Raw genomic sequence first — 19,831 nt, 5'->3', positions numbered from 1 at the left:
GCCACAGAAATGTCCATAATAGGACTTGTATGTGATTATTTTTAAAAAAAAATGAAAACAATTGGGAGGGATTTTTTTAACTTATTTATTTTAAAAATAAATTATTTTTTTATTAGGAGTGGAATTATTATTATTTTTTTGTTCATAATTATTCCTTTTTCATCTAGAAATTGGGTATATAATCTTCAATTCTTTACTTTCCCTATTTTTATAAAACATTTATAGAGCATGGTGGAATCGAAATAATACTTGTAATTGGGTTCAAACTGAATCACGATGTGCGGCCTCTAAAAATCTTAAAGCTCTATTTAGTTATTCTTTGATTGCTCCAACTAAAAAGATAGATGCTCTTCCTCTGACGGTGTCATCCATCTCCAGCTAGAAAGCATTCCATAAAAAAGATTCTAACGCCTCAGCCCTTGTTGCGTCCATAAGTCCATTGGAAACTTTAAAACTCTTAATACCAGATCTTAATATTAAAGATTGGACAAAACGAGGCGTTGTACTAGTGAATGACTTGCATGAAGGTCCCTTCTCCTCTCTTTGGTTCTTTACATAATCATTTTAAAATTCGCAATAAAGAGTTCTATAAATATCCCCAAATTCAGCACGCATTACAATATTTTTTCTATATCAGAGGGAACCGTTATCTCAGGATTAATATTGACTCTTTCAAATGCTTCATCCAATAAAGTGGGCCTAAAACCCATATACAATTTAATAGACATGAAAAATGTTTTTATAAAGTCGACTCCCTTTTTATTGTGGGAAAAAGAATTGAATAAGGCATTCTCGAGCAGTGAATGGACAAGCTCACTAATTTTTGCAGCTCACACTTTCAAATGTGCCTCTTATCTTGAGTCCTGTATGAAAACAGTTGTAAGATGGTGTTACTCCCCAATGAGGCTTCACTCTCTGATCCCCACTTCTACTCAACTCTGCTGGCCTAACTGTGGCCAAAAAGGTTCTTTAATCCACACATTTTCGAGCTGTCCAGTAATCACTTCCACAAGACATTAAAAGTTCCCAGGAATTCCTGCCATCGAAGAGAAAATACAATCAATAAATAAAACTTGCACTTTTGAAAAAATTATAGTACAGAAAAATAATAAATTACAAGTTTTCAATGTTAATTGGAAGAGTTAGTTGAATCATCCAGATAATATTGTTCTAATTTAATAGTAGTCATTAATGATTGTAATCCTTGAAATCTGTTGAATACAGCCCTGTATGTTAAGTTGTATTTTATTTTCTATAGGTTGAATCCCTATGCAGACTTCAATGTTTGTCAGTCTAAAGTATTGTATACACTGTTGTTATTTTCTTAAAACCAAATGAAGAGATATTGTTGAAAACAAAATGTGTATGTTGCTCTATTGTGTATTTGGATTTTGATACTCACCAGTGGGTGGGACATGTAATTTCCTTGAATCATAGCTCCTTTAAAAGTTGTTTTATATACTTTTTTGTATGATAGCCTGTGGAAAAAATCAGCTTATTAATAAATTTGTTGCTGTCTTTTAACACATGTTCTTGGGTTTTCTACACCTTCTCATCCTTGTTTTCATCTTGGTAATGCCCACCACAAAGTTTTTTTGTTCCAAATTTTTTGCATGGCAATGGACGCAAATCTGTCTTTAGAGTAAAAGAGGGGTACTGTATACTCTGGTTTGTTTCACATGTGTATCTTTACTCCTTGTTTCCATACTTGTTCCTTCATGGTTTTGTTGCTTTCAGTTTGACATCTACAATGTCCACATTCCAATAAAAACAAGAAAAAACATTGCATGAACAGTTGTGTCCAAACCTTTGACTGGTAATGCTTAAATAAATAAATAAATAAATAAATAAAGATCTATACATGTTGGTCCCAAAAAAATGGTAGTGAGTAGCTTGGCACTGAGATTCCATAGAAGGTAGAAATACTAAATGTGTTCTTTAGTCCACTATATGCTAACAAAAAAGAGAGTGCTTCCTGGTAAATGATCGAAACGTCATATTGGTACACACTGAACTGCAATAAAAATAATTTCTGCTATTAAACATATAAGGAGTTCAGTGACACTTTCTGATTTGAGTATCCTACTGCTTAGGGTAGATTGAACAGTTCCCGACTGGGGAGTAACATTGAGCTGCTAGGAAAGGTGGGAGCTGTCATTGACTTTTAGCAAATAGTCAGATTTGCATGACATGCATGCACCTTTCACATGGTATGGAAATGTTTTATTGTTTTGTACATTGGAAATTACATATAAAATATATTGGCTTTAGAAATGAGCGGATATTTTGAAAATTTTATTTGCCGACTCCCAACTAAATTTGCAAGAATAGAAACAGCTGTGGTATAATCCCCAGAAAAATTCAAATATATTTATACAGGATTAAAATATAACTTTTACTGGATATATTAAAAATATTGCAAAACAACAGATATTTCACTAAAACAGACAAACAAACGAAACGTTGATGGCGCAATAGAAAAAGTGCCTAATTAACACCTCTAAATATTCACTTGCTAACCACCACAATACAACAAATATTGCTGAGACTATTCAAATTCCACAAAGAACCACAACTCAGTCAATACAGTGTATATAGTGGCACTAATATATATTCCCAAGGTTATAAATACTCTGCAGAGTTATCAGCCCCAGGGACATAAAACAAAAACCCTGTTATGGGAACTTAGATTTGGGATAGTGCCATGGATACGTAATTCTAGCGTCTATCAGCAGCCAGCCCGCAGACTGATTTCACTGCATGACATGAAAACCGTATCACGGCTGGTATAGTAATATAGAACGGTCTCATGTGAACAGCTCCGGGTGAGACCGTTCTATATTACTATACCAGCCATGATAATGGATACGGTTTTCATGTCATGCAGTGAAATCAGTCTGCGGGCTGGCTGCTGATAGACGCTAGAATTACGTATCCATGGCACTATCCCAAATCTAAGTTCCCATAACAGGGTTTTTGTTTTATGTCCCTGGGGCTGATAACTCTGCAGAGTATTTATAACCTTGGGAATATATATTAGTGCCGCCATATACACTGTATTGACTGAGTTGTGGTTCTTTGTGGAATTTGAATAGTCTCAGCAATATTTGTTGTATTGTGGTGGTTAGCAAGTGAATATTTAGAGGTGTTAATTAGGCACTTTTTCTATTGCGCCATCAACGCTTCGTTTGTTTGTCTGTTTTAGTGAAATATCTGTTGTTTTGCAATATTTTTAATATATCCAGTAAAAGTTATATTTCAATCCTGTATAAATATATTTAAATTTGCAAGTATCTCAACACTGGAAAGCTTGGAATTGCTTGGAAAATACACATTGGAAAAAGAGAGAAACATGGCCATAACAGATTACACTCTACAGAAAAGAAAGAGGCCCCTGTTGATCATAAGAGCTTACATTCTACAGGAGAGAGCGAAAGAGACAGAGAGAGAGAGAACCCGGATGACCATAACAGCTTACACTTTACAGGAGAGAGAGGACCCTGCTGATTCTAAGAGATTGCACTTTACAGGAGAGAGCGAAATAAAGAGAGGCTGACAATAGCAGTTTATACTCTATAGAAGAGAGAGAAGACTTCGCTGACCATAAGAACTTGCACACTACAAAAGAGAGAGCGAACCCTTCTCATCATAAGAGCTTAAACTTTACAATATTAAAAAAAGGAGCTCAGTAGGTGAAGTTGATTCTCTAAGCCCAAGGTCCAGGTCAGCACAAGGCCTACAAACGTGGTGCAGCAGATGGGTAAGGCACACAGGACACAGACAGTTAACTGGGTGACTGGAAGCTGGCTGCTAGGAGATGTCCTGAAGAATGCCGACAGCTTGCCGAGTTACTGAAATCTTCAGGCAAACAGTAGACTGAAGGACTGAAAGCCACAAGTAGACAGGAGATGTCACGGAGACCATATATTGGTGTCGGGAATAGAGCACAGACTCGGGACAGATGTTTAAAATACAGTTGTTATAGACTTACCCAATGACTCTGGACATGGACATTACTCTGCGTAACAAACTGTGCTCCCCCAGGAACTGCTGATCTGTCATGATACTGACAACCACTGTAGAAGGCATGACAATCCATAAGATGTCATAGCTGCAGGGCATTATGGGGAAGCCTGCGTGGTAATGCAAAATTATACTAGCATGCTCTTTGATGTTGGAGCAGTGTGGAAAAGGTGCACAGCATGTTTTTTTTATTTTGAAAACTGTGAATTGAATCTCAAAATGTTCAAATTCATGTAAAACCATGATTTTTAGTAAATTTTACATGAATTTAAATAATATGCTTAAGGTGTAATTATACTTTACCAAGTTTTTCTATATATTGTAGAAATTAAAATTAATTGCAGATCACTCAATATACTGTGCAATGTATTTATTTTCCTATACTAATATACAGCCACTAATTTCCATAGCTCTATATATACATGATCATCATCACTGCCCCTATTGGGATTCACAATCTAAATTCCCTATCAGTATGTCTTTGGAGTGTGGGCAGAAACCAGAGTACCCAGAGGAAACCCACGCCAACATGGGAGGAATATACAAACTCCTTCAGCAATATACTGTGCTATACAAATGTGCTTTGCTTAGCATGCAGAAGTTCTCAACTCCTTCATAAGTGCATAGAGTTTCTATTGAGACAAAAATTTGGTAATGCGTAGGTACACTTCATTGATTAAATGAGTAACCAAATGAATGAAAAATCTTCATGTGCTCTAAAAACATATTACTGCCATAACCCAAGTGACATGTTAATCCATTTTCTCAGGATTTGCCATTTCACCAGAAGAATTCTGAACATGTCATAGACGGCAGCTCTATTTATTTAGTACATACTTCTTATCTAAATTCCTGACATTGACATTTCTATCTTTTTATAATATGAAGTGGAACATTTTTTTAAAGAAAATGTTAAAGTGTGTTAGTATCTGTATTTTACAAAGATTAATCTGTCTAACAAAAAATAGTGTCCATAATCTAGGACAAGATGACAGGAAACATAGCAATGTAAAGTTTGTGAAGACCTATAATATTCTTCTCGTGCCTCTCTTTTTCTTATCTGGTGATGAAATAGAAGAACAGTGGTCCAGATTTTGTGGCAATTAAAAAATGACATCTATAGAAAAAATAAATAAACATGGGATGTTGTATTTCAGCAGCTAATGGTCTGAAAAGTAGCAAAGGAAGCAACAATTAAGACACAGGGAAAACAATAATGACACCAGAAACAGTTGCCTTTGAAAGTGTGTGCAAGTTGAAAAGTTACATCCTGTTAATTAAATTGTTTTACTAGTCTCTTGAGGGTGATAAAGCGTTCATGTTTCCTTTATGAAATGAATCTGTTTGATCTTTTTTTTCAATAGTTGTAGAAAAAAATTAGGTTACCAGGTTCTAAAGTTCTAAAATGCGCACAAAAATTTCATGCTATAAATCTATCCAATTCATATACAACCCCAATTTAAAAAAAAGTTAGGATCCGGTGTAGAATGTAAAAAAAATAATGAGAGCCATGATTTGTAAATCTCTAATTACTATATTTTATTCACTACAGGACATAGGACTCAGAAGTTGAAAGTTAGACACGTCCATTTCATTTGAAAAAATTAACTCATTTAGAAATTGATGGTGTTAGCACATCTACGAAACGTAGGGACAGTGACATATGTGGCATCTTCGCTTCTTTTTTAACAGTTTGTAATCATCTAGGAAGAGAAGAGACAAAATGCTGGTGTTTTGGGAGAGGAATGTTGTCCTATTCTTGGATGATATAGTATTCCAGCTGCTCAACAGTCCATGTGGCAACTGTTTTCCATTGGTGAAAGGTTTGGGCGGCAGGAGGGCAAATTTTAAACCCAAATCATCTTCTGCAAAACCGTGGTGTTGTGATGGATGCAGTAAATGGCTTAGTATTGTATTGCATCAAATTAGGGTTGTACAGCGGCATGTAAAAGTTTGGGTACCCCTGGTAAAAAAAAAAAATCACTCTTATTGTGAACAGTTAAACAAGTAGAAGATGAAATGATCTCGAAAAGGACTAAAGTTAAAGATGGCATATTTCCTTTACTTTAGGCAAAAAATGTCATTTTTTACATTTTAAAAATTACAAAAAGGAAAATGAGCTGATGCAAGAGTTTAGTCACCTTTGGAGATTTGTGTGCTCAGATAACTTTGACCAAAGTTTCCTATCTTAACTAGCCTGTTAGAGTTATGGCTTATTCACTATTATTGTTAGGAGCAACCAGGTGATACAAATTTCCCAGCTTTATTAAAAAAAAGTCAAGGTCTTCTCTAATCTTGTGCCTAAAAACAGGAGCCATAGGTTCTTCAAAGTAGCTGCCTTGTACTCTGAAAATGAAAAGGGTGGAGGCCCACAAAGCTGGAGAAGGTTTTACAAATGCCCCCACAGTCCCCTTAATCTGAACATAATTGAAAATTTGCGATTAGACCTCAAAATAGCAGTGGAATTACAAGCTTTCCAGTACTTAGATTGCACAAATTTGCTTGATGTGAATTAAATTTAAGGGGAATATTAGGCAATACTGGGGAATTCAAATTTTAAAAGATCCGCTTATCTGTAGTATGTATGTAAAAATATAGTAGATTGGAAATGTTGATCAAAGTGGTTTAATTCTACAAAACACCAACTATTTGAAGAAAAATTAATGTCTGGTAAATTGCTGTTGTAATATATTAAGTAACCTTTTTACAGATTCAGGTACTCAAGTGTGGCACTTCAGTACAAGGCAATATTATCACACCCTTAAATTATGTTTTCCTTGGGTGTGATTTAGACATAAAATCATAGCAATAACACTAATTGGTGTCATAAATCTTTACTTAAAACTAAATACTAATATTAATTGTATGACTATGTACAGTTGTGCTCAAAAGTTTACATACCCCGGCAGAATTTTTGCTTTTTTGGCCTTTTTTCAGAGATTATTATTATTATTATTATTTATTGTTATAGCGCCATTTATTCCATGGCGCTTTACATGTAAGGAGGGGTATATATAATAAACACAAGTACAATAATCTTAAACAATACAAGTCATAACTGGTACAGGAGGAGAGAGGACCCTGCCCGCAAAGGCTCACAATCTACAAGGAATGGGTGAGGATACAGTAGGTGAGAATAGAGCTGGTCATGCAGCGGTTTGGTCGATCGGTGGTTACTGCAGGTTGTAGGCTTGTCGGAAGAGGTGGGTCTTCAGGCTCTTTTTGAAGGTTTCGATGGTAGGCGAAAGTCTGACGTGTTGTGGTAAAGGGTTCCAGAGTAGGGATGATACGCGAGAGAAATCTTGTATACAATTGTGGGAAGAGGAGATAAGAGGGGAGTAGAGAAGGAGATCTTGTGAGGATCGGAGGTTGCGTTTAGGTAAGTCCCGGGAGACGAGGTCACAGACAGATGTATGGAGGAGACAGGTTGTGGATGGCTTTGTACGTCATGGTTAGGGTTTTGTACTGGAGTCTCTGGGCAATGGGGAGCCAGTGAAGGGATTGAAAGAGGGGAGAGGCCGGGGAATAGTGGGGGACAGGTGGATTAGTCGGGCAGCAGAGTTTAGAATAGATTTTAGGGGTGCAAGAGTGTTAGAGGGGAGGCCACAGAGCAGGAGGTTGCAGTAGTCAAGGCGAGAGATTATGAGGGCATGGGCTAGGGTTTTTGCAGATTCTTGGTTGAGGAATGTACGGATTCGTGAAATATTTTTGAGTTGAAGTCGGCAGGAAGTGGAAAGGGCTTGGATATATGGTTTGAAGGAGAGATCAGCGTCAAGGATTACCCCGAGGCAGCGAGCTTGTGCGACTGGGGAGAGTGGGCAGCCATTTACTGTAATGAATAGGTTCATTGGGGGTCACGTGAGATGGGGGAAAGATGGTGAATTCTGTTTTGTCCATGTTAAGTTTCAGAAATCTAGCAGAGAAGAAGGATGAAATAGTGGCTAGACATTGAGGGATTCTGGTTAGTAGGGAGGTGATATCTGGTCCAGAGATGTAGATCTGTGTGTCATCAGCATAGAGGTGAAACTGAAAGCCATGAGATTCTATGAGCCGTACCAGGCCAAAAGTGCAAATGGAGAAGAGCAGGGGCCCTAGAACTGAACCTTGCAGAACTCCGACAGATAGGGGGCGAGGTGAGGAGGTGGTGTGTGAGTGGGAGACGCTGAATGTCCGGTCTGTTAGGTATGATGAGATCCAGGATAGGGCCAAGTCTGTGATGCCAAGGGATGAGAGGGTCTGTCATAATAGGGAATTGTCCACTGTGTCAAAGGCAGCCGACAGGTTGAAGAGGAGGAGGACAGAGTAGTGTCGCTTGCTCTTGGCAGTTAAGAGGTCATTGGTGAGCTTAGTTAGGGCAGTTTTAGTGGAATGGTGTGACCGGAAGCCAGATTGTAATTGGTCAAAGAGAGAGCAAGAAGAGAGATGGGAAGACAGTTCAAGGTAGACGTGTTGTTCCAGTAGTTTGGAGGCATAGGGGAGAAGTGATATAGGGTAATAGCTAGATACAGAGGATAGGTCAAGAGAAGGCTTTTTGAGGATAGGTGTGATGGAGGCATGTTTAAAGCTTGAGAGGAAAACCCCAGTTGTTGGTGATAGGTTGAAGAAATGGGTTAGGGTTGGGATGAAGACTGTGGTGAGGTTTGGGATGAAGTAAGATGGGAGCGGGTCAAGTGCACAGGTGGTGAGAAGCGATCTTGAGAGTAGAGTGGAGAGTTGAACTTCTGTAATGGTGGAGAAGTTGGTTTTGGAGGTGGAGGGCTGGAAAGTCGGGAGGAAGGGCTCTGGGGGTTGTTGACCAAAACTGTCTCTAATGTTATCAATCTTCTGCTTGAAAAATGAGGCAAAGTCTTCAGCTGAGATAAGTGGGGAGGGAGGTGGTGCTGGGGGACCGAGGAGAGAATTGAAGGTGTTGAATAACTGTTTAGGGTTGTGAGACAGGGAGGATATGAGAGATGAGAAGTAGGTTTGTTTAGCTGTGGTGAGTGTGGTCTTGAAGGTAGTGAGGGACTGTTTGAATGCAATGAAGTGTTTGTTGGAGTGGGATATTTTCCATCTGCGCTCAGCAGCCCTGGAAGCTCGCCTCAGTTCTTTGGTCAGGCTGGTGTGCCAGGGCTGTCTGTTGATATTGCAAGCTTTGGTATGTGTAAGTGGGGCAGCAGATTCCAAAGCTACAGCTATTGTGGTGTTATATAGAGCGACAGTGTCATCCGCATTGTGTAAGGAACTTATATCTGTGAGAGGGCGGAGGGATTCAGAGAATGAATGTAGGTCAAGATGTTTAAGATTTCTGCAAGGGTGTGAAAGTTTGTGGGGTGGGTATTGTAGACATGGAGTGGAGAGGTAAGAGAATGTGAAAAGTTTGTGGTCAGCGAGAGGAAGAGTTGAGTTAGAGAGGTTAGATAGGGAGCAGAGGCGGGTGAATATGAGGTCCAGTGTGTGACCATCTTTGTGGGTGGCTGTAGAAGACCATTGAGTGAGGCCAAAGGAGGAAGTGAGAGATAGAAGTTTAGTGGCAGCTAAACTTGAATCTATGAATGATAACACCAAAAACTTTTTCTCCACTCACAGTTAGTGATTGCGTTAAGTCACTTATTGTCAAACTACTGTGTTTTCTCTTTTTAAAATCATAATAACAACACAAAACATCCAAATTACCCTGATGAAAAGTTTACATACCCTGGTGATTTTGGCCTGATAACATGCCCAGAAGTTGACACAAATGGGTTTGAATTGCTACTAAAATTAACATCCTCACCTGTGACCTGTTTGCTTGTAATCAGTGTGCATAAAAGCTGAGTGAATTTTTGGAATCCAGACAGACTCTTGCATCTTTCATCCAGCCACTGACATTTCTGGATTGTGAGTCATGGGGAAAGCAAAAGAATTGTCAACAGATCTGGAGAAAAGGTTGTTGAACTGTATAAAACAGGAAAGGGATACACAAAGATATGCAAGAAATTGATAATGCCAGTCGGCAGTATTCAAACTGTGATTAACTAATGTAAAATCAGGGGCTCAGGGGCTAATGTAAAATCAGGGGCTCTCAAAACTTTTGGAACAAGGTAATTTGGAGTAATGAGACCAAAATTGAAATTTTTGGCCACAACCATAAACGTTTCATTTGGAGATAGGTCAACATGACCTATGATGAAAGGAACACCATTTCTACCGTAAAGCACAAAGGTGGATCTCTGATGTTTTGTGGATGTTTGAGCTACAAAAGGCACAGGAAACTTGGTCAAGGTTGAAGGAAAAATGAAAAAATGAATGCAGCACATTTTCAGCAAATACTGGAAGCAAATTTGCATTCATAAGCCCAGAAGCTGCGCTTGGGACGTACTTAGACATTCCAACATGACAACGATCCAAAACACAAGGCCAAGTCGATCTGTCATTGGCTACAGCAGAACAAAGTGAAGGTTCTAGAGTGGCCATCTCAGTCTCCTGACCTCAATATCTTTGTGCCACTCTCTGGAGAAATCTCAAGCGCACAGTTTATGCTAGATAGCACAGGAATTTACAGTAATTGGAGACTTTATGCCAAGAAGAGTGGGCAGCTTTACCATTTGAGAAAATAAAGAACTACCACAAAAGACTTCAAGCTGCCACTGATGTTATGGAGGCAATACACGGTATTAAGAAATGGGGTAAGTAAACTTTTGATCAGGGTCATTTATATGTTTCGGGTTGTCATTATGATTTAAAAAGAGAAAAGACAGTAGATTGGCAATAAATGGCTTCACCCAACCACTAACCATGAGTGGAGAAAAAGTTTTGGTGTTATTATTCATATCTGTTGGCCATTGAAATGCAGCCTTTCCAGTTTATGGATGCAGACAGTTTCCGAAAGCTGATGGCCGTCGCAGTCCCCCCAATACCACTTGTCCAGTCACCATTACTTCTCTAAGAAAGATTTGCCTGCACTACAGCAACAAGTCACAGACAACATCACCCATTCCCTGAAAAATTCTATGTCTGCCAGGGTGCATTTCAACAATAACACCTGGATGAGCAAGCATGGACAGGGGAATTACAATTAGATGACTGAGCACTGGGTGACTTTGGTGGCTGTAGGGGCAGTCGGGAAAGGGGCTGCTCCACAAGTCTTGCAATCCCCAAGGCTTGCAGGTTGCTTGAGGATGGAGAAATAAACCACTACGCACCATAAGATGGATAACTAAACTATTAGACAACAGGGATTGGAGAACTAAACTACTAAACAGCTAGGTGATGGACATGCAATAGTTAGGAGATGAAGATGATAATGATTCCCTCTCTGTTGTCTGCGGTTGTCAGGAGGGGATGGAGGAAGAAAGGAAGAAAGCTTGAGTGTTATACCACCAACAACACACTGAGGAGTTGGACCTCATAAAAGAGACTGATAGCCGTATAGTTATGATTCCAAATAGTGCTGACTACTGAGTTGCCAGTGTGTTTTTTTACAATACAATTGTACATTTTGCCAGTTGCTTTCCCCCCCTGGAAAGGGACACGCCTATGCTTCAGTATCAAAACATGCTGGAAGACAATCTTGACAGTGGTTTTCCCCAACACAGCAATGAGGGACACAGTTGTAATCGCAGTGATAGCCTTCCAATCAGAGAAACATTCAGTTGTCAATGCAAAAACATTGGCAGTCTTGCAGCGCTGTAGTCCTGTGTTACAACCCCACCAAGGAAAGCATCTGCAAAAAGTTTGTATGTTCTACCCGTAATTGCAAGGGTTTACTCCCAGTAATTATTTTTCTACCCATACTCCAAAGACATACAGATAGTAAATATAGACTGTGAGTCCCAATGATGACAGTGCCAGTAATGTCTGTAAATGTCTGTAAAGCGAATGTTGAATTATTGGCGCTATATAAGTGATAACTGATGCTCAGCCACACTCCGGTGGCTCCCTTATCAGTTTCATAGATTACTATTGTCAGAAAAATGTAAGGATAGTAACACCGGTAGTTGACTCAAAGACAGTAGAGGACTGCCGGTATTGGAGTCCTACTGTCTCGAAATACAACAACACAACAGGGAGTCATTCAGCGGACGGCACAACAAACATAGAACAGGATGGCATAGGGGAAAGGAAGGCTCTTCCGATAGAGAAAAAAGGATGGACACCTCCTGCTCAAACTTGAGCCTGTCCCTGAACTCCCCTAACACTGTAAGTAGGTCCTTCCACCCCACTGCCGTAAGGAACCTCGTCCCTCGCTGTCACCTAGCACTGCCCTGGCTAGTGCACTGCTTGACAAGGGTGCTAGCCTCACCACACAGGGGACAGTGACACACGAGACAGACAGCTCCACACCGCAGATGACACAGAAACAGGACTCCAAACTCCAGAAGTAGCTGACACCAGAAAGCTGCAAATGCAAGGCTGGTGTCCATAGAATAACTCCATCACAAGCAGTCAGCTGATGCACTAGGTGACCATTTATAGGATGGTGGGAGTGGTCAACACCCACATCAGCTGACCTAGCCAATCTGCAGTCACAGCAGGCTTTCAACAAGGGAAACTAACATTATGCCCCCGCTGATCCTGAAAGGAAATAAGCTACATTTAAAACATAATGGAACCAGAGCTGCCACGAATCCAAAATTGGATTGTGACAGTACCCCCCTCTCAATGAGGGGCCTCTGGATCCTCTACACCGGACCTCACCAGAAACGATGTATGGTGAGGACGCCTCGATCCACAAAGATTCACCTATGCAGTCACCTGATCCTCAGGTTTACGGCAAACGCAGCCCAATGGAGATGGCAAAAATGTTGGCTCCGGAGGCACAACAAATCTCCAGAGCGCCGACCTGTGGAATATTTTGTGTATGTGCATTACTGGGGGTAACTCCAGCTGGAAAGTCCCCCCGGTTAAGAATGGCCAACACCTGATACGGCCCGATCACCCTAGAACTCCGGGTCCCATTTGCGCATTTCCACCTGATCTTTTTGGTGGACCCCCACATATACTCATTCATACAGAGGTCGGGACCTGAACATTTATTTCCATGCATTTTGCCAAAGAATGGTGAACTCTTTGAGGAACCAACAACAGAGGTGTCCCCCTGTGTCATCAAACTCATACCCTCACTACATACAAAGGGAACCACCACCTTCCCCTGATCCCTCCTCCTAAGAGGACACCAAGACTCCGGGTTTACTTGTGGTGAGAGTTGAGTCTTGCCCCTACTCCATTGGCAGCACCTCACCTGCCCCCACTAGAAAAGAAGGGGTAGGTTGGAGAAGGATGGCAGAGATAGTAGCTCCCAGGCAGCAGTCCTTACACCACTGGTCCCAGCTGACTTCTTCCCTGTACCCCCAATTTATGACCGGGTTTTGTATCTTCAACCAAAGAAGGCCTAAGATGATGGGAGTTAGCATACCCTCCAAGACGTAACACGACAGGGACTCTTCATAAAGGGTCCCTATAAATGGGTTCATATTATCTATGACTTGGGTCACCCTCCCCTGGCTGAGTAGAATAGGGTCAACTGCCTGAATGCTAAGGGGTCTTGCTAACGTCCTACCCATCAGACCATGGGTCTGGACAAAGTGAGAATCCACCAAATTGACTCCCACTTCACTATCAACAAGCAGCAGTATAGTCTCAGTAACCCCACCAACCACCACTTCAGCAGGAATGGTACACTTGTAAGAAGAGGGACCTTGCAGCTGAGAGCTGTTCTGTGACAGTTCTGGAACTGTCGGGGCTGTCTCCTCTGTTGTCCAGGGGAAAGCTTAAGGGACTGGACCAATCTTTGCAGGTGGAAGCAGGGTGTGTGGCTAAGGGTACACAGCCTCAGCGCACACGGAAACAGGCAGATTGGCGAGATCAGGTAGCACACAGCCGGGAGAAGTAAGTGCTCCAGACTGTGGGTTTCAGTATAGCGAATTCCAGCGCCCGAGCATTGCCATCACCGCTGACAGAGATTGTGAGGAGAGGCATGCAGTGTGTTAATTGGCCACCATGAAGTGAGGTGCCAAATGGTCCGGGCCCGTGAATACTATGCACGTGCTGCCTAAGAGAGATCGGGTGTAAGACCGCTATTGGCTCCTAGATTCCCCAGTGTATATTTTCCAGACTACAGTGAGCCCAGACAGTGCAGTGGCCCATGCTTCCCCGGCCACATCAGTATATGGACTAGGGGTCAGCAGAAGGTACTGGAGACCAAATGTTGCCACCAGAAGACGAATCCTCGTTGCCTTCAGGACCTCATTGGACAAGCGGCACCCCAGCTGTTGTGAGTGCCATCCCTCTATCTCTATGATCCACCACATCCTAAGAAATGACTGATAGGATAAGTTGACCCAAAAAGAACTGTTAATACCTTTTCTACTGTTCTTTAACGCTGCATACTATTTATGTTTTGAACTTTCTACACCCTGTTAACCGTTTATCTCTCTGCGAGGAGTATTCCAGTGTTAATTAAAATTGTTAGCTCTTGCCCTGCCTCCTAACCATGACTGCATCCCACAACCTGCTCACACTTGGGGAAGTCAGCAGGTTGCAGTCTATGGTCATAGAGGGGACAGATTAAGCGGTCGTGGGTGCACCAGGCACAGGGAAACCAGACCAAGTGGTATAGGTGCCCCAAGTGCTAGTATACCACTGGGGGCAATGTTGAGCAATCTCCTGAAGTTTACATGGAGCAACACTCTGCTATGGGACTAGACTGAGCAGGTAGGGGGAAAGTTGAGGATGCACCCCATGAACCCGGCGATGGAGGCAGAGATTGCTATGATGACCCTGGATGGAGAGGCAAGGAGCTCCATCATGTTTTGGCCCCCCATGAGTAAAATACCTTCTCCAAGGTATTACAAATCCTTGAAGGAATGCATGGAGACCCCACAGACATTGGAGAGTTGCGCATGTAATTGTTTAACCATGTCCAAAGGGAGGGGAAATACATATAAGAAGAAACTCCGTGTGCACTGCTATATACCGGTGCAGAGACTAGGTACCCAAACCATAAAGTGCAGTATGAAAAAAGTCTCGCACTCAACTTCAGTATATTTTGTAGATTTATTATGAGAAGTAGCACTGGAAATGTTTCAGCCCCACAATGGGCTTTCATCAGTCACGTGCTTGTGCCAATTAGTTTGTGGCAAAGAGTCCTTATATTTAGGATGCAGACCTGAATGAGGTGCAGAAGATGACCCCTTAAGGGAGAATGATAGTGGTAAATGAGAGGAGGATGCAATTGCTCGTAGGATGTAACTTAGAATAGTGTGTGGATGGGTGAAGGTTGTCACCTAGTCCGGCCAAATAAGAGACCCAGGCTGTTGTGAAGCTGCTGGGGTGCTTGGATAGATCCCTCAGACACGGAGTCCACCGCTCGTCATGTACTTATGTTGGCTAACAGATGTAAATCATTCTGCTGCGGCACTGAAAACTAAATCTCCGAGTACTTACAAATACTCGGAGGACACCCGAGCGTGCTTGGGAAATCTCAAGTACCGAGTATACTTGCTCATCACTAGTGTTGATGATTGACTACCTGATTGTAGGCCCAGCCCACCTTGGATATGAACACTGTCTGGTAATGACCGATCGCTTTACCAAATTCACGGTGGTGACTGCAACCCAGGATCAATCTGCTGAATCGGTGGTGCAGGCCATTTGTAGAGACTTCATCCTAGTGTATGGTTGTCTGAAGAGGATTCACTCTGACAAGGCACCTACTTTCAAGGATGGGTTATGGAAAAGCTACATTACCTGTATCAGAGTGAGAAATTCAGGACAACGCCCTACCATCCATAATGAAATGGAGCCTGCGGGCGTTTTAATCTGACGCTGATTCAGATGCTGAGAACCCTGGAAGAAGACCGGAAAGTCCTCTGGCCCGAGTTTGTGGCTGTATTAGTCTATGTGTACAATTGGGTGCACAGTACAACTGGATATACACCATACACCCGGCTGTTTGGCTTAAAAGGGCGAGAAATCGCTGAGCTAGAATTGGATCCTGAAGAGGACTACCCATGGATGGGGGTGTCCACCTGGGTCTGCGAACATCATCACCGTTTGCAGACTCTACATCGACTTGTGCAGACCAAGTTCAGGGAACTTGAACATCATGAAGTGACTCCCCTGGGAGGGACATCCGTAGACCATGTGTTGGTCCGAGACAAGCATCCTCAAAGCAAGTTGAGTGTCCATGGGAAATGACCCCATATCAGGTGAAACGCAGGATCGGATCTGAAGCTCCCATCTATGAAGTTCAACCTGAGGGGGAAGAAGGTGCTCCCACTCAAGTAGTTCATTGGAACATGTTACGTCTTGGCCTGTCATGAGATCCAGATCAAACAGAGAGAGCACCAGTTTTTGCTGACCAAGCCAGAGAAGAAAGCCCATGCATAAATAAGTGCACACCTGCTACAAAGTCATGGAAAAATATATATATGTAATTTTTATTAATGTGAACATCAAACAGCACAAAATCTAAAACCAATTAAAAACAACAACAACCACCATACACCCCTACCCACATGAAGATATACAATACAAAAGCCCTCTATATACAGTATATATATATATATATATATATATATATATATATATATACATGAAACTGCAGTAAACAGGAAGATAATCCGTTAGTTAGCAGTCAACAATTCCATCCCCAAAAAATAACAAGGTAAATATACCATATTATGCCGATGACCAGGTCCCTGGTCCTGTCTCAGCGAGCTAGATAAGGGCGTCCCCAAACTTGCTCAGAAATGATCACAATACATGTGAATAAGGGGAAATGTGTAAAAAGATAAAAGTCCCTGCTGGAGTCAGAGATAAATATATGACTGTACCCTAAAATAGCCACACCTATGGAGCCTGAGATAGTACAAATAAACAGCCCCTAAGGAATAAGTGGACAAAATGCATGATGTGCACACCAGCATGTCCTAGATAAAAGAGCACATGAGGCACAACCGCCCACCATGAAAAAAACCTGCTGGTATGCAAGGTGAGGCCAAAAAGATTACCGCTCCAGATCAGGGCTGAGAGGGAGTGGGAGAAAAAAAAGGGGTGTGGGTGGATCCCACGCGTATCGCCGCTCCTGGGCGGCTTCGTCAGGGAAAGTAACTCTCTGTTAGGAGGTGTCCATGTTATATACTAGCATGCACAATGAAGAAGTACCTACCGGTGTCTACAACTGCTGCCAGTAAAACCGGAAATGGACGCGGGAGCTAGAGGTGTAGCCACAATGTCATGGTAACGGCTGAAAAACTTGCGCATGCGCAAAGAGAAGTGACTAAGCGCTCAAAACGAGCGCTGTGTGCGGCCGCACCGGATCTGAAAGAGGGTACGCAAACGCCCTCTGGCTGAATTATAGTTACCTGCACCGAGGGGGAAACGGAAGAACGTGAGAATACAAGGGAGATATCCCAAAGATATGTGAGGCTGGTGGACAACTGCCTACACATATCTTTGGGATATCTCCCTTGTATTCTCACGTTCTTTCGTTTTCCCCTCGGTGCAGGTAACTATAATTCAGCCAGAGGGCATTTGCGCAACCTCTTTCAGATCCGGTGCGGCCGCACACAGCGCTCATTTTGAGCACTTAATTACTTCTTCTCTTTGCGCATGCGCGAGTTTTTCAGCCGTTACCATGACATTGTGGCTACACCTCTAGCTCCCGCGTCCATTTCCGGTTTTACCGGCGGCAGTTGTAGACACCGTTTTTTTTCATGGTGGGCAGTTGTGCCTCATGTGCTCTTTTATCTAGGACAAGCTGGTGTGCACATCATGCATTTTGTCCACTTATTCCTTAGGGGCTGTTTATTTGTACTATCTCAGGCTCCATAGGTGTGGCTATTTTAGGGTACAGTCATATATTTATCTCTGACTCCAGCAGGGACTTTTATCTTATTACACATTTCCCCTTATTCACATGTATTGTGATCATTTCTGAGCAAGTTTGGGGACACCCTTATCTAGCTCGCTGAGACAGGACCAGGGATCTGGTCATCGGCATAATATGGTATATTTAACTTGTTATTTTTTGGGGACATATAATATGGAATTGTTGATTGCTAACTAACTTGGATTATCTTCCAGTTTACTGCAGTTTCATATATATATATATATATATATATATATATATATATATATATATATATATATATATATATATAGGGCTTTTGTATTGTATATCTTCATGTGGGTAAGGGTGTATGGTGGTTGTTGTTGTTTTTAATTGGTTTTAGATTTTGTGCTGTTTGGTGTTCACATTAATAAAGATTACATATATATATTTTTCCATGACTTTGTAGCAGGTGTGCACTTATTTATGCATGGGCTTTCTTCTCTGGCTTGGTATTGCACATTCCATGCATTTGGTAGCACCCTGCCCCAGTAATATTAGAACTATATATTGTTGTGAGATAGTAGTGCACCTGAAACTTTAACTACCAGTTGTTCCTGAAACGCTCCCCTCCATAGCTCTCAATTATGATGATGAAGAGTTCTCCGACCTGCTACCCATCAACTAAGAGGAGAAACAGGAGCTTGGAGCCCTTGAGCAGGCTGCACCATTGAACCTGGGTGCATCCCCATCCTCACCTGCTCATTCTGACTCCACTACTCAATCTGACTCCACTACCTCGCCTGTCCCCACTACTCAAACTCTATTGTCCTGGGGAAAACTTAAGGGACCGGACCAATCCTTGCAGGCGGAAGCAGGGGGTGTGGCTAAGAGTACATAGCCTCAGCGATCGTGGAAACCTGCTCTATGATTCACCACATCCTAAGAAACGACTGATAGGATAAGTTGACCCAAAAAGAACTGTTAATATCTTTTCGACTGTTCTTTAACCCTGCATACTTAAAATTGTTAACCCTTGCTCTTCCTCCTGTCCGTCACTGAATCCCGCAACATGCTTACACACTGAGGCGAAAAGATGAAGGAAATATACACACCATGGTCACCTCCCTCCACATGACCAGTGAGATATGGCTTTTGAGATGGTGAACATACTTTGGCGTGAGCTGGGAAGACATTGATGTAATGACCCGTACCACCACAGTAGAAACATTCCCCATCCCACGGCGAACTGCAGGCAACCCAGTTTGAGAAGAGACTCCTCCCACCTGCATAGGTTCATCTATCTGCACCAGTGTGTCCTCCTCCCTAGAAAGAACAACAGGGGGCAGATTTGGTGTATGTCTCTCGCTGAGGTGTCTATCCACCCGGATAGCAAGGGCCATGGCAGCTTCCACCAACCCAGGAGCAGCACACTGAACCAGAGTATCCTGAAGCCTAGCTGACACAAACCTTGACAAAAATGGCTCCTAAGAGAAGGGTCATTCAACTGAGTGTCAGTGGCCCATCTCCTAAACTCTAAGCAGTACTCCTCAGTCGGCCGACCCTCCTGCTTGAGCTTACAGATTCTAGACTCAGCCAGGGAGATGCCATCAGGATCCCCATACACAAGCACCAATGACGCAAAAAACCTTTCCACCTACCAGAAAGATGGTGAATTGCTTGGCAGGGAGAAGACCCAGGATTAGGGATCATCCTTGAGAAGGGAGACAATAATCCCTGCTGTTCCTCATTCCCTGAAGAACAAGAGCAATGCCTGAAATATACCTTAAAAGATTCTTTGAATCTCAAGCCGTGAGATGCTCGGGCGAGTAGCGAGTAGTGGCGAGCATGCTCGTTCATCACTAGTACTTAACCAATATTATTTGACTAACACTAAAATCTATCTATAAATAGACAAATTCACTATATTATCATATTATCAGGGTGGACACATGAGGGTCAGTGTGTGCTCTTGTCCGCTGGCCTGGCTGTCTTTAGAAAGATGACATTAAC

Source organism: Ranitomeya variabilis, chromosome 6, assembly GCF_051348905.1.
Source record: "Ranitomeya variabilis isolate aRanVar5 chromosome 6, aRanVar5.hap1, whole genome shotgun sequence".
Classification (NCBI taxonomy): Eukaryota; Metazoa; Chordata; class Amphibia; order Anura; family Dendrobatidae; genus Ranitomeya; species Ranitomeya variabilis.
Note: the sequence above shows the minus strand (reverse complement) of the source record.